The sequence below is a fragment of the Bos javanicus genome, chromosome 28, assembly GCF_032452875.1.
Source record: "Bos javanicus breed banteng chromosome 28, ARS-OSU_banteng_1.0, whole genome shotgun sequence".
In the NCBI taxonomy this organism is placed as follows: domain Eukaryota; kingdom Metazoa; phylum Chordata; class Mammalia; order Artiodactyla; family Bovidae; genus Bos; species Bos javanicus.
In genome coordinates, this window is record NC_083895.1 from 10,273,293 (window position 1) to 10,297,249 (window position 23,957).

Sequence of the window (23,957 nt, forward strand, 5' to 3'; positions counted from 1 at the left end):
CCCAGCATTTCTCATGATGTACTCTGCATATAAGTTAAATAAGCAGGGTGACAATGTACAGCCTTGACATACTCCTTTCCTGATTTGGAACCAGTCTGTTGTTCCATGTCCAGTTCTAACTGTTGCTTCCTGACCTGCATACAAATTTCTCAAGAGGCAGGTCAGGTGGTCTGGTATTCCCATCTCTTTCAGAATTTTCCACAGTCTGTTGTGATCCACACAGTCAAAGGCTTTGGTATAGTCAATAAAGCAGAAATAGATGTTTTTCTGGAACTCTCTTCCTTTTTCAATGATCCAGCGGATGTTGGCAATTTGATCTCTGGTTCCTCTGCCTTTTCTAAAACCAGCTTGAACAACTGGAAGTTCACAGTTCACATATTGCTGAAGCCTGGCTTGGAGAATTTTGAGCATTACTTTACTAGCGTGTGAGATGAGTGCAATCGTGTGGTAGTTTGAGCGTTCTTTGGCATTGCCTTTCTTTGGGATTGGAATGAAAACTGACTTCTCCAGTCCTGTGGCCACTGCTGAGTTTTCCAAATTTGCTGGCATATTGAGTGCAGCACTTTCACAGCATTATCTTTCAGGATTTGAAATAGCTCAATGGGAATTCCATCACGTCCACTAGCTTTGTTCGTAGTGATGCTTCCTAAGGCCCACTTGACTTCACATTCCAGGATGTCTGGCTCTAGGTCAGTGATCACAGCATTGTGATTATCAATAACCTCAGATATGCAGATGACACCACCCTTATGGCAGAAAGTGAAGAGGAACTCAAAAGCCTCTTGATGAAAGTGAAAGAGGAGAGTGAAAAAGTTGGCTTAAAACTCAGCATTCAGAAAACAAAGATCATGGCATCTGGTCCCATCACTTCATGGGAAATAGATGGGGAAACAGTGAAAACAATGTCAGACTTTATTTTTCTGGGCTCCAAAATCACTACAGATGGTGACTGCAGCCATGAAATTAAAAGACGCTTACTCCTTGGAAGGAAAGTTATGACCAACCTAGATAGCATATTCAAAAGCAGAAACATTACTTTGCCAACAAAGGTCCGTCTAGTCAAGGCTAAGGTTTTTACAGTGGTCATGTATGGATGTGAGAGTTGGACTGTGAAGAAAGCTGAGCACTGAAGAATTGATGCTTTTGAACTGTGGTGTTGGAGAAGACTCTTGAGAGTCCCTTGGACTGCAAGGAGATCCAACCAGTCCATCCTGAAGGAGATCAGCCCTGGGTGTTCTTTGGAAGGAACGATGCTAAAGCTGAAACTCCAGTACTTTGGCCACCTCATGCGAAGACTCACTGGAAAAGACTCTGATGCTGGGAGGGATTGGGGGCAGGAGGAGAAGGGGACAACAGAGGATGAGATGGCTGGATGGCATCACTGACTCGATGGATGTGAGTCTGAGTGAACTCCGGGAGTTGGTGATGGGCAGGGAGGCTTGGTGTGCTGTGATTCATGGGGTCTCAAAGAGTCGGACACGACTGAGCGACTGAACTGAACTGAAAGTCCTTTCTATGACTGATGTCCTATAACCAGTTATCCCACTCAGGACACCTGTGGCTACAATTGGCCCCCTTTTCTGTGGTGTTTTAGAGCAGTGCCTATCATGAGGCCTAAAATGCACACACACACACACACAGTGAATTCATAGAATCTTCCATGTTGTCTGAGAGTCCAGGGTAGACAATCCAGTACAAATGTAATTCAAGTTACAAAGTTTAAGCCTGTATATTATTTTAAGGGTTTTGTATGTGTGTATGTGTGTGTGTTAATCTCTCAGTCGTGTCCGACTCTTTGTGACCCCATGGACTGTAGCCTCTGTCCATGGAATTCTTTAGGCAAGAATACCAGAGTGGGTTGCCCTTCCCTTCTCCAGGGAATCGTCTTGACCCAGGGATTGAACCCAGGTCTCCTCCATTGCAGGCAGATTCTTTATCATCTGAGCCACCAGAAATGAGGCAATAATTTTAATAATATAGTTTATGTAGCCCAGTGAGTTCAGTTCAGTCCAGTCACTCAGTTGTGTCCAACTCTTTGCGACTCCATGGACTGCAGCACACCAGGCTTCTCTATCCATCACCAACTCCTGGAGCTTGCTCAAACTTATGTTCATCCAGTTGGTGATGCCATCCGACCGTTTCATTCTCTGTTGTCCCCTTCTCCTCCTGCCTTCAATCTTTCCCAGCATCCCAGAGTCTTTTCAAATGTGTCAGTTCTTCACATCAGGTGGCCAAAGTATTGGAGCTTCAGCTTCAGCATCAATCCCTCCAATGAATATTTAAGACTGATTTAGTTTAGGATTGACTGGTTTGATCTCCTTGCTGTCCAAGGGACTCTCAAGAGTCTTTTCCAACACCAGATATCAAAAACATCAATTCTTCAGCACTCAGCTTTCTTTATAGTCCAACTCTCACATCCATACGTGACTACTGGAAAAACCATAGCTTTGACTAGATGGACCTTTGTCGGCAAAGTAATGTCTCTGCTTTTTAATATGCTGTCTAGGTTGGTCATAACTTTTCTTCCAAGAAGCAAGCGTCTTTTAATTTCATGGCTGCAGTCACCATCTGCAGGGATTTTGGAGCCCCCAAAAATAAAGTCTGTCACTGTTTGCATTGTTTCCCCATCTATTTTCCATGAAGTGATGGGACCAGATGCCATGATCTTCGTTTTCTGAAGTTTGCTGAGTTTTAAGCCAACTGTTTCACTCTCCTCTTTCACTTTCCTCAAGAGGCTCTTTAGTTCTTCTTCACTTTCTGCTATAAGGGTGGTGTCATCTGCATACCTGAGGTTACTGATATTTCTCCCAGCAATCTTGATTCCAGCTTGTGCTTCATCCAGCCTAGCATTTCTCATGATGTACTCTGCATATAAGTTAAATAAGCAGGGTAACAATATACAGCCTTGACATACTCCTTTCCTGATCTGCAACCAGTCTGTTGTTCCATGTCCAGTTCTAACTGTTGCTTCCTGACCTGCATACAGATTTCTCAGGAGGCAAGTCAGGTGGTCTGGTATTCTCATCTCTTTTAGAATTTTCCACAGTCTGTTGTGATCCACACAGTCAAAGGGTATGGCATAGTCAATAAAGCAGAAGTAGATGTTTTTCTGGAACTCTCTTGCTTTTTCAATGATCCAATGAATGTTGGCAATTTGATTCTGCCTTTTCTAATTCCCTGTTAGCTCAGTTGGAAAGAAGCTGCCTGCAATGCAGGAGGCCCCGGTTTGATTCCTGGGTTGGGAAAATCTGCTGGAGAAGGGATAGGCTACCCACTCCAGTATTCTTGGGCTTCCCTTGTGGCTCAACTGGTAAAGAATCCACCTGCAATGTGGGAGAACTGGGTTCAATCCTTGGGTTGGGAAGATTCCCCTGGAGAAGAGAAAGGCTACCCACTCCAGTATTCTGGCCTGGAAAATTCCATGGACTGCATAGTCCATGGGGTCGCAAAGAGCTGGACAGGACTGAGTGACTTTCACTTTCACTTTTCTAAATCCAGCTTGAACATCTGGAAGTTCATGGTTCAGGTACTGTTGAAGGCTGGCTTGGAAAATTTTGAGCATTACTTTGCTAGTGTGTGAGATGAATGCAATTGTGCAGTAGTTTGAACATTCTTTGAATTGCCTCTCTTTGGGATTGGAATGAAAACTGACCTTTTCCAGTCCTGTGGCCACTGCTGAGTTTTCCAGATTTGCTGGCATATTGAATGCAGCACTTTCACAACATCATCTTTTAGGATTTGAAATAGCTCAACTGGAATTCCATCACCTCCACTAGCTTTGTTTGGGGGTGATGCTTCCTAAGGCCCACTTGACTTCCCATTCCAGGATGTCTGGCTGTAGGTAAGTGATCACATCATCGTGGTTATCTGGGCCGTGAAGATCTTTTTTGTATAGTTCTGTGTATTCTTGCCACCTCTTCTTAATATCTTCTGCTTCTGTTAGGTCCTTACCATTTCTGTCCTTTATTGTGCCATAGACCCTAAATATTATCATTTCCACATGTAATCTGTAGGCCAAATTATTGTTGAGATATTTTACACAAATAAATAAAAATGTGCACAGAATGCTATAGTTTTCTATAAACTCTTTTTTACTTTTTAAAAAATTGTAGTAAAAACATACATAACATAAAATTTACTGTTTTAACCATTTTGGCTTTAGTGGCATTCAGTTCACTCACAGTGTTGTACAGCCATCACTACCATCCATCTCCAGAATGTTCTTGTATCTCTGGAAGCTGGCGAATCCACAGTCCCATAACGCATGTTACTACTGGTCAGGTGAGGAACCCGAGGCTTTCTTCCTCTCCCCTCATCTCCGTTCCCATTTTCTCCTTCAAACTTGCCACCTGGCTTCTGCCCACGACTGCCCTGGAACTGGTCCCCCTGGGGCTGTCAGCCCTTCCTGATGGTCAAGTCTCATGGGGCTGTGTCCTGGTTGTGTCTGGCTTCTGGTCTGTATCATCTGGGATCCTGTTTTTCAGTCCTTTCTGCAAATCTCCTCCTCTGCTATTTCTGTAACACATTTTCCCTTGGATTTTCTCCTGCCTTTTGAGTCTTCTGATGTCTCCTCCTGGCTCAGAGACTCATCCCTACTCAATAGATAGTTGCAAGAACTGCCTGGCTGATTTTGCTGCCTCTTGGCTTGCCCTTTAGACAAGTGGGATCTTTCTAACAGGGAAACCAAATCCTGCCCTCAGGCCTGCAAATGTGGCTTGAATTGACAGGATAAAAACTAACCTCCTTAGTTAAGTGCAGAATGCTCCTTGTAATATGGCCCCTGGTGACCCTAATACTATCCTTACCCTCACCCCTTTATGAACTATAATATAGAACCGTTTGGATTTCTGGCGTTGGCAAACCAGACTGCCTTGTGGCTCAGTATCTCCATACAGGTGGTCACTCCATCCTAGAAATCATGTCATGATTGCCTGTTTCTCTCCCACTGCAGGGCAAGCTCTTGGATGACAAAGATCTCGCTTAACCTCTTTATAGCTCAGTCTTGAGTATATAATAGCTTTCATTTGTACAATAAGTAAATAAATATAAGCAGCTCTAGAAAACAGATTGGTGTCTGGATGGCGATCTGAAAATCCCTGGGGGAGGAACTAAGATCCCTCATGCCATGTGGTGAGGCGAAAGAAAACAGAGTCAGTGATCCTATACTTAGAAAGTCTTATCAGAAAGCACTTTACAAATACCCCCACGCTGGATAGTTTAAGTACAGTTGGCGTTTGAAGGCCATGCCACAATAGTGAAGAAATCCAGGGCTGGAGGGGCTCCTCTCCTGACTCAGTCCCCCAGAGGAGGAGCAGTTGGTGGGTGGGCATGGGTGAGCGGTCACTCTGTCTTCCCCAGGCCAGGGGGCCTCTGTCTACCTCTTAATTAATCTTAGCCCACAAGAACTTACACAACATGGGCAGAGCAATGTAGCTGAACGAAATCTTGTCTACATCGGGATACTCAACTTCTGTGTGTTTCTAGATCTGCCACTAACTGGCCATGTGACTTCATAAGGCCCAGGAGCCTTATTCATGTGTAAAACAAAGGATATTTAGACCTCTTTCAGCTCTAAAATTCAGAAACAGGAAACATTTGCATTCAAAGGCTTGTTCCACGCTTTTAAGGATAAATGAATCCTCATTTTCCAAGACATCAAAGCAAAGGCTGAGTCCTCTCTCTGGGGTAGTACTCACAGCCTCCCCTGCGCTCACCGCAACCTTGACCTGCTCTCAGATGATGGCTGCGTATGTGAGTGCCCAAGTCATTCAAAGAGCCTCCTTGGAAGAAAGAACTCTAGTTGCACCCTCGTTTTTCACCATCTTCATGTGTTATGAGTTGAAGTAAATGATATATTTGATTAATCCACATGAGAAGGCTCCTGCTCAGAGTTCCCTGAAAGATGGCTGTACTGAAGGAGACCCGAGCTGCTGCCCAGAAGGAAAGGAGGGTGGGGGGAAGGGAGAGAGAAGGGAGGAGGGGAGAGGAGGAAGAAAAGGAAGAGAAGGAGGAAGAGGAAGGAGGGGGAAGGGGGGAAATGGTGGGTAAGGGACAGGGGAGAGAGAAAGAGAGGACTGATTTTCCTTTATGGACCTAGATCATGCTTCGCACAAACCCCACCTCTCATTTAATCAAGAGAGTTACTCAGGTGGCACAGATCTGGACCACTTGCCAGTCCCCAGACTGGTTCTTCACCAGCTCGAAGGCTGAGTTGGCGGCTGCAGCAGACACTGGAAATTCACGAAGGGCTGCCCCAGGAGGGGCTGCACCCCAGGTTCTAGATGACTGTGGGTCAAGGGCATCTCACCCTCCAAATCCCCGCATATATCTTACTTCATGTTTATTCACAACCATATAAGGCGTAATAAACATAAGATTTCGTTTTTAGATTAGGAAACTGAGAATCAGAGAGAAAACATAACTTTCCAATGTCACTCCACTGGTGCATGGAGGAGTCACTACTGACCAAGGCCTTGCTCTGCCTCTCTGCATAACCAGATCCACCAGCCTCAATTCCTGCCCATCAGGCCTTTGCTGTGTCGCCGTCTACTAAACAAATCACACCCAGCTCCGTCCCTCATTCTTTCTTCCCCAATCCCCCCTCTTTCTACACCTCTCTGATTCACAGGTCACTTTCAGCTCTCCAGGCAGGTTTTTGAGGTCGAGGAGCATGTTTCCTGCTGTGTTTTTCCTCCCCAAACCTGGTGCCAAGCTGAGCACAGTACCACATGTGGGACAGGTGATGGGCCAGCAGAGCACCTACCAATGCTGTTCTGTTCCCAGGCCACCCAACATCAAGTGTTAGTCTCTCTCTTGCTCTTCCTTCTTTTCATTTCCCCATCAATTTATTGTTTTGTTCTTGTTGTTGAAGGTGTTATATAAGCAAGAACTCTAAGCCACCTCTTTTCCAGTTATCCTTTCCCATGTGTGTGTAAGATAAACATGTTAATAAACTTGTTTTGCTTTTTATTTCTAATCTGTCATTGCATTATACAGTTTCATCTGAGAACCTGTGATAGGTAGAAGAAGGTTTTTTTCTCTCCTATGGTATGCCCTGATTGTTTTTTCCTTTTCCTTTTTTTTTTTTTTTTGCCCTCTGGGTGTCATCTGACAAACTCCTGATTGTCAGGTGGCTCAAGAGGTCCTCTTATCCACCTCAACAGGGAAGTGCCCTGGTCCAAGGGACGATGGGTGTGGCATCCTGATCAATGATGATTTGGTTTTAAAACCTTAAGGAAGGGACTTTTAACATGTGTGTAGACAGCAATGCTGACTAGGCTCAAATGTTTACTGGGAGGATTTTCCATTTTGTACTTACTAGCAATTTATGAATATTTAACACAATAGCACCAGATATAAATATACTCTGTTGTTTTCTCATGGCATTTCTTTATTCTCTTTTATAGAACTTGCCATGACATGTAATTATATGCTCACTAGAGTATCTACTTCTTTTCCACCAGAAGGTAAACCCCAAAGGTTGGGGACTATGTGCATTTAGTTAACCAGAGATTCAAAATGTATTTCTTGAATGACTTTTTAAATGAATTTTTGTTGGAATATAGTTGATTTACAATGTTGTATCTGTTTCTGCTGTACAGCAAAGTGAATCAGTTACACATATACATGTATCCACTCTTTTTAGAGTCTATTCCCATGTAGGTCCTTACAGAATATTGAATATAATTCTCTGTGCTATACAGTAGGTCCTAATTACGTATTTATTTATGAATTGTAGTGTGTATATGTCAATTTTAATCTCCCAATTTGTCCCTCCCCTGCCTTCCCCTTTAGGAACCAAAAGTTTGTTTTCTACATCTGTGACTATATTTCTATTTTGTTAATAGTTCGTTTATACCATTTCTTTAGATTCCACATGTAAGTGATATCATGATATTTGTCGTTCTCTGTCTGACATACTTCACTCAATATGACAATTTCTAGGTCCGTCCGTGTTGCTGCAAGTGGCATTATTTCATTCTTTTTTATGGCTGAGTAATATCCTGTTGTATATATGTACCACATCTTCTTAATCCATTTCTCTGTTGATGAACATTCAGGTTTCTTCCATGTCCTAGCTACTGCAAACAGTGATTCATGGGACATTGGAGTGTATGTATCCTTTCAAATTATGTTTTCTCAGGATACATCCCCAGGAATGGGATTACTGGATCATATGGTAGCTCTGTTTCTAGTTTTTTAAGGAACCCGCATACTGTTCTCCACTGTGGCTGTACAAGTTACATTCCCACCAGCAGTGTAGGAGGGTTTCCTGTTAGTTAATTGATAATAGTAATGCCCACTGTCCTCATTTTCTAAGAACCAACCATGTGTGTAGTGAAGAGGAATCAGAGGACTATTCCCCGGTTTAGGGTCAGTGAGCCCCTGGCTGAGTCGTCTTGTCTGCACCCTCTCCTGGCCTCACTGTTTTACTTGCAAAGCAAGGATAACAGGTCTGGGCCTACATATTCTTTGGTGAGGATAGTGGAATAATTTTTTTTTCTTTTTTTTTTGGCTGTGCCATGCTCAGCTGTAGGATCTTAGTTCCTCAACCAAAGATTGAACCTGGGCCACAGCAGTGAAAGCACTGGACTGCCAGGGAATTCCCTGAGCTCATATTTCACTCTTTTTTAAAAACGTTCATTTTTTTGAATAGCCCATACAGATACATAGTTATACAAAAAGGTGTAAAGTGACAATCCGCCTTCAATCCTCTGTCCCCACCCAGTTCCCCCACAGCTAGCACTACCATGCATCCCTCTTGTCACATTCCAGAGCATCTTTATCTACCTGCAAACAAAAACATGAAATGATTTTCCCTCGAAGGAGCATGTCTTACACTTGCAGTTTTCCAACTACCTTACTCTGGGTCCAGTACTGAGTGAGTCTGCAATCAGTATCTGTTGATGAATTTGATTAACTAATGGGTATTATAACAAAAGTAGTTTCCTAGGTGACACTAGTGGGCTTCCCCGATGGCTTAGCGGGTGAAGAATCTCCACTGATGCAGGAGATGAGGGTTCGATTCCTGGATCGGAAAGATTCCCTGGAGAAGAAAGTAGCAATCTACTCCAGTGCTCTTGCCTGGGAAGTCCCATGGGCAGAGGACCCTGGTGGGCTAGTCCATGGGGTCTCAAAGAGTTGGACACAACTGAACAACTACACACAGCTGTAACAAAAAATTGAACAAGAAGGAACATGACTTCGTGATATGCATTGAAGATGAGTGGATGCTCATGCTGAATTCAGACTGTCCCAGCTGCCTACATCTTTCCTGCTCCCATCCAAGACTAACCCCAACATCTGGACCTTTGTTTCCTTCAGCTTTTTACTTTATTATCTTTTTAATGGAGGTAAGTAGTTTTGGGGGAACATCTCAACTCCTTGGTTGTTACAAGGGTAAAATGTGTGACATCACGTCAAGGTCTTAGAACAGAGTCTGGCACAAAGACGAAACCCTGGGATCACTAGAAATTATTAGTACTCCTATGTCCTACCAACCACTCACCTCAGATGACCTATTAATTCTGCATCATGGGTTAAATTCTGTCCCTCTGAAGTTCAGATGTTGCGGCCCTCACCACCCCCATGCCCCAGAAAGCAACTGTGTTTGGATATTTGGTCCTTAGACAGGTCATTATGGTAAAAAGAGGTCATCCAATCTGACTGGTGTCCTTATAAGAAGAGGAGATTAGGACACAGACACTCAGAGGGAAGACCATGTGGAGATATGGGAGAAGATATGGAGATATGGGGAGAAAATGACTGTTGAAAAAACAAGGAGAAAGGCCTTAGGAAAAAAACCAACCCTACTGACACCTTGATCTGGGACTTCCAGCCCAGACGAGGAACTTCTATTGTTTAAGCTACCAACTCTGTGGGACTTTGTGACAGAAGCCTGTGCAAACGGAGACACCCATTTTAGCCCTTCATTTCCCAAACATATTAAAATAGAGAAGGCTTGTGTTTAGCTTTTACAGCCAGGTGCCTGCCATCACAAGGACACAAAGGTATACCAGGCGTGAAGGTGTTCCCACCCCAAAGGGGGGCAGAAGGAATGTGTACTCCAGGGCGCACTGCTCAGCGCTGCCCTAAGATTTCTCAGCTGTGCCTAGGGAAGGACACACCCTCCTGGCCAGCTCCTTGAAGGTGTGTGTGCAGAGAGGTGACAGCCACTGCCCTGCCTGAGAAGCTGACCCCAAAAGAGGAGACACAGCAGACGCCTGTCTGGAGTCCTGCCTTCACCCAACCCCTCTGAGGGGTTCACCCCACCTCTGCCTGCCTGCTTCTCCCCACCTCTGCCTGCCCTGAGCTTTGACCCCTTGGCTCATCTCTTTGTGCTTAAGTGAATCAAGATGGTGTCTAAGTTTGCAAACATGGTGTGCACACTCAGTCATGTCTGACTCATTGTGACCCCGTGGACTGTAGTCCGCCAGGCTCCTCTGTCCATGGGATTCTACAGGCAAGAATATTAGAGTGGGTTGCCATTTCCTTCTCCAGAGGATCTTCCCGGCCCAGGGATTGAACCCTTGTCTCTTCCCTCGCCTGCATTTGCAGGCAGGTCCTTTACCAACTAAGCCACCGGGATCGTTTGCAGAGTGTCCTGACAAATACATCTCAGCAGAATAAGGTCCTCGCTCAGCAGCTGCTGGCTGGGCTCCAGCCTCCCTCTCCCTGTGGCCCTGGTGGTGCAAGGATGCTCCAGGATCTGGGGGCTTCTCTCACCCCTGGGACCCCCAGACAGGCCTTCTACCAGAAGAGCCACCCTCACTGTGCAGTGCTTGATGACACCCACCCAGCCACCCCCTCCAGGGACACGGCTCGGATTCTCCACCAGCAGCTGAGTCTCCCTCTGTTGGGCTCCATGTGTCACAGGGCCCCATAAGCTCATCTGTCTTGGGCTCCTTGAGGCCCAGCTTGTGTTGTTTACACCAACAACTGTGGAGACATTTGTGCACACTCTCCTGTGTCCCTGGTGTTTATTGCTCACTCCCCTGAGTCTGGTTGAGCTCACAGACAGCAGCCCTGGGCCAGCATCGGGTCTCTTAGATGACTGTCTCTCACGTGACTGCTATTAAAGAGTCACGTGGGGGCCAAAAGAAGCCTGTAAAGAAGTTCATGGCTACGATGCCTTTTTGCAGAGCAGTCACTGGGCAGCTTGTACTGGAGTGGAACTGAGCTGCCTGCCTGCTGGCCTGGGCTTTCCACCCTCTGTGAGCTGACCGGAGTTCAGCTCCTGGCTGCTCATTAAAAGACAGAGGATGTTACGGTTCGTAAAGTCACCAGCTCCAAAGGCTGGTGCTGTGGTCATGCAACGCACGGAAGCGACTGTGGTCTCACCCCAGACTGGAAGGTGTGGGCCGTTCCTGTGCTCTCTGGGCTGCCTTGTGTGGTAACTCAGAGTTAGACATGGGGCCTTCTGGGCTGGCTTTGCCCTCAGTTTGCCATATGCCTTTAGGGAAGCCCCCTAACCTCTTGAGCCTTTCATCACTCATTAGCCAGAGAGAACCATGTTATAAATTAATGGGGACATGCTTAGGAATGACTGAAATACTAGGCATGAAAATGTTTTATTTGAACACCTTAAAAGTGTTTGTGGTTGCTTGGTTGGTTTGGTTTTCCTCGAGCCTATTTAATACTATCCCCGGCTCTCCCCATCCCCATCTCTTCATGTTCTGACCTCCTCATGCATTCATGCGTGCTAAATCACTTCAGTCATGTCCGACTCTTAGCAACCCTATAGACTGTAGTTTTCCAGGCTCCTCTGTCCAGGCCTCCTTGGGATAATCCCAAGCCTGTCTGTGTCCACCATTACAGTTGTCATGACCTGTGATACCTGACCCTTCTACTCAGATGTTCACCAAACATTTCTTTTTCTGTTCACACTCCTTGTTTCCTGAGCCCTCCCTAACTCGAGACACTTCCTTCTCCTTCCATCCTGACCTCGTGACTCTTGGTCCTGGAGCTGGGGAATGACACAGCTCCCAAGTGCCTGCTCATCTCAGGGCCACCTGCAGCTGAGTCACTTTTTTTTCCCCCTTTGGCCACGTTGTGCAGCATGCAGGATCCTAGTTCCCCAATCAGAGATCAAACCCACAGGTGCACAGAGTCTTAACCACTGGACCACCAGGGAAGTTCCGCTCGAGTCCCTGTTGTTACGAGAGGGAACCAGATAAGAGGAGATGGACGAGCCAGTGCACTCCGTCATCCTAAGGTAAAGGCGGTCCCTGTCCACCACACGGCTGAATTGACATTCAGCTTTGAGACCTCTCACCATTCCCAGTGGGTGGGCTCTTCCAGATCCAGGGCTAAGTGCTCCTATGCATTATCTCATTTCATGTTCACAACAGCCCTATGCCTGATCACTTAGTCTGGACAAGAAGAACCATGGTTATCAGCAAGGCTGTGTTTAAATCAATGAGGTGGGACTTTCCTGGCAGTCCAATGTTTAAGACTCTGTGCTTCCAATGCAGGGGGTGAGGGAAATTAAGATCCCACATGCACGGCCAAAAAAAATTCAGTCAATCCATGAGGCACAGGTATCCATCACAGGCAGAGGCCAGAGCAACCCGTTTCTTGCCCCAACAGCTTGGCACCAGGGGTGCCAGTGGCCTGCCTCCTATTCAGGGGCCTCACATCTCCACAGCCACCTGCTCAGTTCACCGCTGGGAGGGGCTCAGGCTGCGTGCCCTGAGCTGGTGGGGGGCTCTCCTTGCACCCGGCCTTCCTTGTGCCTGAGATGGTAAAGAGTCAGCCTGCAATGCAGGAGACCCAAGTTTGTTCCCTGGGTTGGGAAGATCCCCTGGAGAAGGGAATGGCTACCCACTCCAGTATTCTTGCCTGGAGAATTCCATGGACAGAGGAACCCAGTGGGCTACAGTCCATGGGGCCGCAAAGAGCCAGACGCCCCTCATCGACTAACACTTTCACCTTCACTTTTTGCTCCCTGCAGTACCATGGCCATTGCTCTGCAGCTTGGTTGTTGGGCTTGTCAAAGCAGAAGGCTGGCAGTGTTCCCGGGGCCTGGACGTGCTGAGGCAGCACTTGTTGGTCAGGCTGAGTCTGTTGTGGCTATGGTGTGGCTTTGTGCTGTCACTGTGAGTAGAGGGGAGCAGCTGTTCACCCACACATTGGCTCCCCAAGCTGCCTCTCAATACCTGTGGCTCTGCTTCTCCCCATCTCACCTGAACTTTTCCCCAGGTTTTTCCATTCCCTCCCTTTAGTTTTTGTTACTAAGAACCTAATTGTGTCTCCCCCTTTCCTAAAATTCACACATGGAAGCCCTGACCCCTAAGGTGATGATATTTGGATGCGGGACCTTTGGGAGATAATTAGGGTTAGGTGAGGTCATGAGGATGGGGCCCTCATGATGAGGTTAGCACCCTTACAAGAAAAGACCAGAGAACTCACTGTCTCTCTGCCACATGAGGACAGGGAGACGACAGTCACATGCAAACCAGGAGGAGAACCTCAGCAGAACCCCACCATGCTGGCACCTTGAGCTTGGACTTTCCAGCTCCAGAACTGAGCAATAAACTTCTGTCATTTAAGCCTCCAGGCTGTGGTATCTTGTTATGTCAGCCCTTACAAACTAATACAGTTAGTTTCCTTATTCTCAGTTCAAGACAAGATACAAAGGTTGAACTTACTGTCCCAGGGGCTGTTTTCACAGTTCGAGAGCACAACGGGCAAGCGCCTCGTAAAGGATCTGCTTCTGGGTGCTCTTGGGTCAAGTTTAAATTCTCTTTCTACTATATAAGTGTTGGTCCACTCCCAGGGCATCTCTGAGATCCTGCCAGCCCCTGCCCGGACCCCCAGAGCCCGGCCTTCATACCTGGATACTTTCTTTGCATCCTCTTCCTCCCTCTTCCCTGGTCTCCAGATGGAGGACCAGAGGATGCGGGAGGCAGCGTCCTGGCACTGCAGGCAGGGAACTCATTCTTCCCTTTCTAAACACAAAGCAATCTCTATGCACTGTCTCACAGAGAAAAACTGCAAATGAGGCTCTGGATGTGGCGAGTCTGGGCTCCAGGAGCTGGCAGGCATTTTTCCTTAGGGAGACCTTTGTTTTCACTTTCAGCTGACTGGCCTGAAATACGGAGGGACCTCAAAACTCGATACACCATGACCTGAACTTCACAGCACACTGGGTAAGGACTGCCACCAACTCCAAGACTCCCTAAGATGTATCACCACACCAGAAAACTTGAGATGCCCTGAAAGCTACAGATCACAAGTGAAAAAATCTCCTTGAGAATCTGCCTGGCAATGCTGGAGACGGGTTTGATCCCTGGACCAGGAAATTCCCACATACCCTGGGGCAACTAAGCCCTTTTTTGTTGTTGCTGTTGAGTCACCCAGTCTTGTCTGACTCTTTGCGACCCCATGGACTGCAGCACACCAGGCTTCTCTGTCCCCCACCATCTCCCGAGCTAAGCCCGTGGACCACGACTATTAAGCCTATGCTCTAGAGCCTGGGCGTAGAGCCACATGCCACGACTACTGAGCCACATGCCATGACTACTGAAGCCCTGTGCTTCTAGAGCATGTGCTCCACAAGAGAAGCCCCTGCGATGAAGATCCCATGCACTGCAATTAGAGGGCAGCTCCTGCTCACCGCAACTAGAAATAGCCCCGCCCTCACAGCAACGAAGACCCAGCACAGCCAGTAAATTAATTAATTTAAAAAAGAAAGCTCAAAAACAAAGAAAAAAGCTCATTGAGGTTTTCCCAAACGGACAACAATCCTAAAAATCCCCATGACTAACAATAACGAGTTGTGTGGCTGAAACTCTCCTGAACTTCAATAATAAAAGCAGTGTTTTATCAACTGGGCTAGAGAAAAGAATTCTCTGTCTATTATAGAAAAAGAATTCTATTTCTATACAGAAAGTTATATTGTAGAATCACTCTTATATGAAGAGGAGTATGAGACCAAAAAAAAAAAAAATGTAAGGAAAGTGTATTTAGAGATGCTTCAGATAAGTGAAAATACGATTCTTCTGGATTTTATGGTGTTCGTGGGACTGATAGGTTTCTTAAATGTGGTGTGTTATTCTAAATAAATGATTCACTTTAATACCCAGTTTTGTATTTGTAGTTTTGTTGTTCTTTTCCTAAAGAATATCTCTAACAGTGAAGAAGAAGCTTCAGGACTCACAGAAATTGGATGTAGTTCAACCCCTTGAACTGCCTTCTCAGAAGGGTTTTTTTTTTTTTTTTTAAAGAAAAATCTTAATAGTTTTTTTTTTTTTTAAGATGAAAATTTACCTATTTTTTGGCTGCACTAGTCTTCAGAGAAGGCAATGGCACCCCACTCCAGTACTGTTGCCCGGAGAATCCATGGATGGAGGAGCCTGGTAGGCTGCAGTCCATGGGGTCGCTAAGAGTCAGACACGACTGAGCGACTTCACTTTCACTTTCCACTTTCATGCATTGGAGAAGGAAATGGCAACCCACTCCAGTGTTCTTGCCTGGAGAATCCCATGGACGGAGAAGCCTGGTAGGCTGAAGTCCATGGGGTCGCACAGAGTCGGACACGACTGAAGCGACTTAGCAGCAGCAGCAGCAGCAGTCTTCAGAGAAGGCAATGGCACCCCACTCCAGTACTCTTGCCTGGAAAATCCCATGGACGGAGGAGCCTGGTGGGCTACAGCCCATGGGATCTTGAAGAGTCAGACACAACTGAGTGACTTCACTTTCACTTTTCACTTTCATGCATTGGAGAAGGCACTGGCAACACACTCCAGTGTTCTTGCCTGGAGCGTTCCAGGGACAGAGGAGCCTAGTGGGCTGCCATCCATGGGGTCTCACAGAGTCGGACACGACTGATGCGATTCAGCAGCAGCAGTTCTTCCTTGCTGCACTCGAGCTGCTCTCTAGTTGCAGTGCTCGGGCTTCTCATTGTGATGGCTTCTCTTGTGGAGCACAGGCTTCAGGGTACATGGGCTCAGTAATTGCAGCTCACAGGCTCTAGAGCACAGGCTCAGTAGCTGTGACGCATGGGCTTAGTTGCCCCACGGGATACGGAATCTTCCCAGACTAGGGATGGAACCCATGTTCCCTGCATTGGCCGGTGGATTCCTAACCACTGGACCATCAGGGAAATCCAGAAGGATTTTCAAGAGATCTATCCTTCATCATTTTGGTTCTGCCCTGGGGGTATCAGCCCGTCTATCTCCATAGTTGACTGGACCTAGAAACTCCAACCCCTCTTGGGGGCTGACCATATGTATGCCAGGAAGACCAATGGTGCCATCATAATAGATCATTTTCCTGCAGTACAGACACCCCTGAAAATAAGATGTGGCCATTCTCAGGCCTTGAGACAGAATGAAGTTCCATGGGTAGAATCCGTGTCCTCTTGGAGTCAAGCTACCTGAAGTGCTATTTCTGCAGATGAAAGGGTGGAACCTATAAGATCACAGAACATTAGCCAGCACCATGCCTTTTCAGGAATTCCTAGAAAGGACTTCCCTGGTGGTCCAGTGGTTAAGACTTCTTGTTTCCAATGCAGGAGCTCAGGTTCAAGTCCTGGTTGGGAAACTATTAATAAGATCCCATATGTTGCATGGACAAAATGAAAAAAAAAAAAAAAAAACTTTTGGAAAGAACTGGATCTAGTTTTCCCCATAGAAATTTGAGGAAACTCTGACAGTACCTTCCCTAGAGCAGAGTATGAGGTGAAATTGCTTCTGGGATTTGCTGGAAGGAAACATTCCATTCTGTTTTCAAGCAAATAAGCAATATTGCATGCTCCTGATAACCATTGACGTCAATTTATACTAAGTTCCCTTTCTACCTCAGGCCTACTTAATGCCAAAGTTTTAATGAGGTTATTGAATCATTAAAAGAGTACTTCTGAGCAACACTAGGAGGGCTGTATCATCTGCCTGTTTGCTTAGACAGTGGTTAAGGATTGCCCTGGATTTAGAGTTTGCTATAAATAATCCCATGCAGCTAAGTTGCTCCAGCCATGTCCGACTCTGTGTGACCCCACGGATGGCAGCCCACGAGGCTCCCCCATCCCTGAGATTCTCCAGGCAAGAACACTGGAGTGGGTTGCCATTTCCTTCTCCAATGCGTGGAAGTGAAAAGTGAAAGGGAAGTCGCTCAATTGTGTCCGACTCCTAGCGACCCCATGGACTGCAGCCTACCAGGCTCCTCCGTCCATGGGATTTTCCAGGCAAGAGTACTGGAGTGGGGTGCCATTGCCTTCTCCAAAATAATCCCAAAGCTGGCGGAATTAAAATCTGTTATGCTTATTATTGGGGGGAAGGGGATGAAGCAGTTCAACATAGATTTATGATGATATTTGCCTCACGAGGTGAAGTTACTAAAAATCTTTGAGTTGTGCCACTTGAAACGGGTGAATTTTATGATCTGATAAAGTTGTTTTAAAACTCTGATATGTTTCATGGTCTTTACATTTAGGAATTACAAACATGAGATTGAGAAAAGTAGATAAGTGAATCATATTTCACAAAACGTGAGATGTATTTGTTGAAACAAAACTTTCCCACGAGAATCAGCTTGCAAAACCCTTATCACTTTTGCTATCCACCCCTTGACTCTCTTAGCATTCCTGAGACCTTTGACACCCTTAGCTTTCAAAGTTTGATTGCAATTTAGACCAAAAAAAAAAAAAACCTCACAAGTGATGTTTACTTTGTCCTGAATTGCTGAGCAAACTACTGCCAGCAAATTCATTGCTCATTCAGTAATTAATCAAACATACCTAACTATGTGTTGTGTTAATCATAGAAATGAAGGGATTGTCTTTTTTTTTTTTTTTATCACTTTACATTTGGCAAAGCAGGACATGTCACTTAGAGCAAATACCAGACCAAACCAATAAAGCCAGTCTTGTTAGGAGTGGAATCTGAAGGCTGAAAGCCACATGACACAGAGTTTTCAGGGGTTGAATTTTAAAAATGTAGAAAAGCAATAATTCTGTGGCTACTGTAACGGCTGAGCAGTTTCATCTAACAATTTACATCTATGAATACAAATAAGCCTAGCGTCCACTGTGCAGGGGGGTGCCCTCTTTAGGTGACCCGGTTCCTGGTTAGTACGTCCCTTCCAGGTATAATGTCTTTGTGTCCTAGATCAAGCAGGCTGTGGTTAGTTCTGTTGTTTCTAACTATCAGACATTTCTCTAGCTGGAATCAGCAGTACCGAGGAGTGCTCTTTCCCAGGAAAATGCCAACAAGGATTTATTTATTGAAATAAGCTACTCTAGAGGAAATGGCAACCCACTCCAGGATTCTTGCCTGGGAAATCCCATGGACAGTGGAGCCTGATGGGCTACAGTCCGTGGGGTCACAAAGAGTCAGACACGATTCAGTGACTGAGCATGCACACTGAGCTGTTAATACTTACCACCTTGGAAATTCTAGTTCTCTGAAGTGGAACACAGACAGACACGTTCAACCTGGTGTGAAGCCTGGCTGGAGGTGTGACAAAGGTCTGAGGCCGGGCTTGCCCGGGTCACTAGGCCCGAGGCAGCTGCACAGCTGGGGGTCCTGGCTACCTGGGCACTCGGTCAGGACAGGAAGTTCAGAGCTGGGAGAGATGCCTGGTAATAGTTGGATCTCATTGACCAGCCAAGAGGCAAAACAGAAATTCCTTCTTTCGTCTGCCTTCTTCTCACCCTTTAAATATTTAAAGGAATTTCTGAGGGACTTCTCTGGCAGTCCAGTGCTTAAGACTTTGAGCTTCCACTGCAGGGGGTACAGGTAAAATTCCTGATCAGGGAACCAAGATCTTGCATGCCATGGGGCATGGCTAAGAAATTAAACAAACAAACAAAAAAAAACACCCCACAATTAAAAAAAAAAAAAAAAGGAATTTCTGAGGATAGCTGGCAGATAATTTCATGCAAATGTTATATCCCTTTTCCCAAAAGTTACATCTAAACTTTTAACTATGTGCATATACTCATCCAGTGCTTTGTAGGTGGTGCAGTAGAAAGAACCTGCCTGCCAGTGCAGGAGACACAAGAAATGTGGGTTCAATCTCTGGGTCAGGAAGATCCCCTGGAGTAGGAAATGGCAACCCACTGCAGTATTCTGGCCTAGAAAATCCCATGGACAGAGGAGCCTGGCAGGGTACAGTCCACAGGGTCACAAAGAGTTGGACACAACTGAGTGACGAGCATGCACACATATATAATCAACTGGGGAAATCTATAGCTGTATAGGAAATTATTTGCCACCAGTTTGTACCCCCAGCATCTGAACTCCCTTGCTACACTGGGGAGTTTCCTACTCTCGGAAGTAGAAGCACCCACCGTGGAAGCAGAAGATGCTACATTCTCATGTTCCTAGCCACTATTGCTGCTGGGATGTGGGCACGTGGTCTAGGCTCAGTCAATCAAATGGATCTGCCCCAGACTTCGAATTGGAAGCTCTTGATTCAAAGCAGCATGAACTACATACTCTATTCTAGAGAGGGATTCACTCCCCCAACATCCTTTACCAACCTTTTTCTGAGCCTCATCCAGGCTGGGCATGCACTCCTAACTTCTTTTCTTCTCTCTCTGGATGGCTGTATGGCACACTTCTGGCTGGGGAGATATAGATGGAGCTTTGTCTTGAGATTTCTGGAAAACTTACCTTCTTGATACAGGAATCACCCTTTCTGTCTTCTCTCAATTTCTACCTTGAATGTATATGCAATATCTGGGCCTGCAGCAGCCATCTTGCAACCAGGAGGGAACAACTCTGAAGATTAAAGCTAATAAGCTAAGGGTAGTAAAGCAGACTGAAAGAACCAGTCTTCCTGGCCGTTTTTTTGGAGTTGATTCCACGTTTGCAGCTGCTAACTTCTAGATAGATGAGAAAAATAAGCATTTATGTTTAACCCATTACTAGCCAGGTTTTCTGTCCTTTGCATTATCTTCATTCCTAGTTGATAGAGGCCATTTCCAATGGCCAGCACCGGGGGAGGTCTGTGGTGCAAGCTACCACATAAGAGCCTGGCGTGGCAGCAAAAGTATTCCTACAGAACCAGTTCTGCAGCATTATCTTGGGTGTCATTCTTCTTTCTTAGCTTCCAAACTCCTCCAGAGCTCCTGAGGATTTTGTGAGCTACATAAAGTACCTTTTAATACATTCTTTTTCTGCTTAAATTTACCAAAGTTTAATAATCAAAGATGAGGTCAATAGAGTGGGTCCTAATCCAATATGACTGGAGTCAGTAGAAAAAGAGGAAATTTGGACACATGTAAAGAAGAAGGCAGAGACTGGGGTAAAAGAAATTAAACAAAATTTATTTCTCTTGCTTGTAATCAAGAATCCTGAGAAGTGCTGAAATTGACAGTGGGGTAAGTGACAGCCACATACCTTCAGGGGATGGGATTGAATTTGAGATTGATTGTCTGGTTGGATCTCAGGGCAGTTAAAATTCAAGTTGTATTAAGACAGGTACAATGTTACTTGTGGTTGCTTGTGTGAAGGTCACCCAACACAGTGGAGGTCCCATTGAAGTTAAGGCATTGAGAAACCAAGTGGTGGCTGCCAGAGAACAGCATGAAGGGCACGAAGGATTTGAAAGCTGTGGGGTGGAGTGGCTGATGCTAAGTCCAGAAGGCTTAAGAAGTGATTGTGGTTGTGTTAGTTACTCAGTCACGTCTGACTCTTTGCTCTTCTGTCCAAGGAATTCTCCAGGTAAGAATACTGGAGTAGGTAGCCATTCTCTTCACTAGGGGATCTTCCCCATCCAGGGATCAGACCCCGGTCTCCTGCTTTGCGGTCAGATTCTTTACCATCTGACCCACCAGGGAAGCCCTTGGCAGGATCTTAAATTCTAGTTACAGGCAATCTGGAAACCAGAGACTTTCACTGACTATGCTAAAATCGTATCTTATCTTTTGCAACCACAACTAAACCAAAAGAGAGGTTATGTGGGTTCCTGACTTAAAATATCCAACTTTAATCACAAACTTCTCTTGTCTCTCATGGATGGTTAGGGGACCAATTGGAAAGAATAAGAATTGGGAGATTATGAGGGCCTGAGGACTCAATTCCTTGCTGTGTCATATGCATGCTATATTATATTTGTGTTAATAATATATTAAATAAATTTACCCAAGTTAATAATAACAACAATAATAATAAAAGATGAGATCATTCAGTTCAGTCACTCAGTCGTGTCTGACTCTTTGAGACCCCATGAATCGCAGCATGCCAGGCCTCCCTGTCCATCACCAACTCCCGGAGTTCACTGAAACTCATGTCCATTGAGTGGGTGATGCCATCCAGCTATCTCATCCTCTGTCGTCCCCTTCTCCTCCTGCCCCTAATCCCTCCTAGCATCAGAGTCTTTTCCAATGAGTCAACTCTTCGCATGAGGTGGCCAAAGTACTGAAGTTTCAGCTTTAGCATCATTCCTTCCAAAGAACACCCAGGGCTGATCTCCTTCAGGATGGACTGGTTGGATCTCCTTGCAGTCCAAGGGACTCTCAAGAATCTTCTCCAACACCACAGTTCAAAAGCATCAATTCTTCGGCGCTCAGCTTTCTTCACAGTCCAACTCTCACATCCATACATGACCACAGGAAAAACCATAGCCTTGACTAGATGAACCTTTGTTGGCAAAGTAATGTCTCTGCTTTTGAATATGCTATCTAGGTTGGTCATAACTTTCCTTCCAAGGAGTAAGCGTCTTTTAATTTCATGGCTGCAGTCACCATCTGTAGTGATTTTGGAGCCCCCCAAAATAAAGTCTGACACTGTTTCCACTGTTTCCCCGTCTATTTCCCATGAAGTGATGGGACCAGATGTCATGATCTTCATTTTCTGAATGTTGAGCTTTAAGCCAACTTTTTCACTCTGCTCTTTCACTTTCATCAAGAGGCTTTTGAGTTCCTCTTCACTTTCTGCCATAAGGGTGGTGTCATCTGCATATCTGAGGTTATTGATATTTCTCCCAGCAATCTTGATTCCAGCTTGTGCTTCTTCCAGCCCAGTGTTTCTCATGATGCATAGAAGTTAAATAAGCAGGGTGACAATATACAGCCTGGACGTACTCCTTTTCCTATTTGGAACCAGGCTGTTGTTCCATGTCCAGTTGTAACTGTTGCTTGATGAGATCATTAGAGTGGGTCCTAATCTAACATGACTGGTCAAAGTGACAGTCGCTCATCTGTGTCCAACTGTTTGCAACCCCATGGACTATACAGTCCATGGAATTTTTCAAGCCAGAATACTAGAGTGGGTAGCCTTTCCCTTCTCCCGGGGATCTTCCCAACCTAGGGATCGAACCCAGGTCTCCCACATCGCAGGTGGATTCTTTACCAGTTGAGCCACAAGGGAAGCCCAAGAATACTGGAGTGGGTAGCCTATCCCTTCACCAGCGGATCTTCCCAACCCAGGAATCGAACCAGGGTCTACTGCATTGCAAGTGAATTGTTTACCAACTGAGCTATCAGGGAAGCCCTGGAGTTAGTATATAAAGAGGAAATTTGGATACAGAACACATATGAAGATGAAGGTATCTTTGCATAACTGTCACTCACTTCACTTGTTTCTTAATAGTGGTGGTTTACCCACTAAGTTGTGTCCGACTGTTGTGACCCAATGGACTATAACATGCCAGGCTCCTCTGTTCATGGGGATTCTCCAGGCAAGAATACTTAAGTGGGTTGCCATTTCCTTCTCCAGGGGACCTTCCCCACCCAGAGATAGAACCCAGGTCACCTGCCTTGCAGGTGGTCTCCTGCATTGTCGGCAGATTCTTTACCAACAGAGCCACCAGGAAAACCTTGTTTCTTCAACCCACCCTATACTGAGTCCATGGTGATGTGGTTAGAAAAGGCTCTCTGGAGGAAGTAACCAACCCCCTTACAGAAGAATAGGATTTGGCCAACTGTTGGAGTCAGGGGTGGAAAGCTTTCCTTGGCAACAGTAGTTAAGAGGTGTTAACATTCATTTAACACCTCTTAAGGGACAAGTCAATGAGGTGAGCTAGGGTAGGAGTTTGAACTTTGTCCTCAGAACAATGACGGCAAGAGAGAAAGGGAAAGGAGAGAGTAACTAGAAAAGGAGCTTGACACCAAAGGCACCTGATGAAGCACCGGAAACTTAAGAGCAGGGTGCAAGAACTAAATAATTGGTTGGAAACGCACGGCTGGTCTATGTTCCACCGGTGCGGGGCCGGGAGGGGGAGGACGCTGTTTGAAAGAGAACACACGGTTAGGAACAAAGTCGACTATTAACTTGAGATGAGAAAATAAATCACAAGATATTACTGGAGTCTTGGAGATACCGGTCTCTTTCTTCTGTTTACCAAAACCGCTTGCCTAGAACGGCTTCCAGAGGGCAGCTTGGCGAGCCCGCTCCTCCACGGCACTCTACAACTCCAGCACCCCTAAGGTGATGGTAGAGAGGCCCCCTGGGGATGTAGACTGAGTCATGACCTCCGAGGAGCGACTCCTCTGCCACGGCCAAACGAGAGGGCTTGTCTGTCTGATGCGCAGACCGCCCTGCTGCACGGGTGGCAGGGGTTGCATCGGAATCAGAGGCGGTCACCCCCACTCTGAAGTCGGGGGGCTCCCTCCGAGGCTGCCCTAGCTGCTTTCCCGGGAGGTGAGGGGTGAGCATCCCCACCCCGCCGCGGGAGCACCGTGTGGGGCGCTCCCTGTGGCTCTCCGGGAGGAAAGAGCCGTGCTTACCACCGAGACCAGGCGGCAGTCATAGGGACCATTCTTTTCCTCACTCGGCGTATACAAACCTGACCTCAAAAACACAAACCCTGTCTTTGGCATTTCTGGATTTAGAAATAAACATCACTCCAGTATGAAAAAGGAAAAACGGCAGTGACTTCATTGCCACAGAGTCGTAAAGTTTTATTTTGAAAGTAAAAAAAAAATGTTTTTTGTAACGTTTGTCGCTGTTGAAATAAAATAACTTCTTGTTGCAAAACAACAAGTAACCATCAGCGGAGAGCGCGAAGCG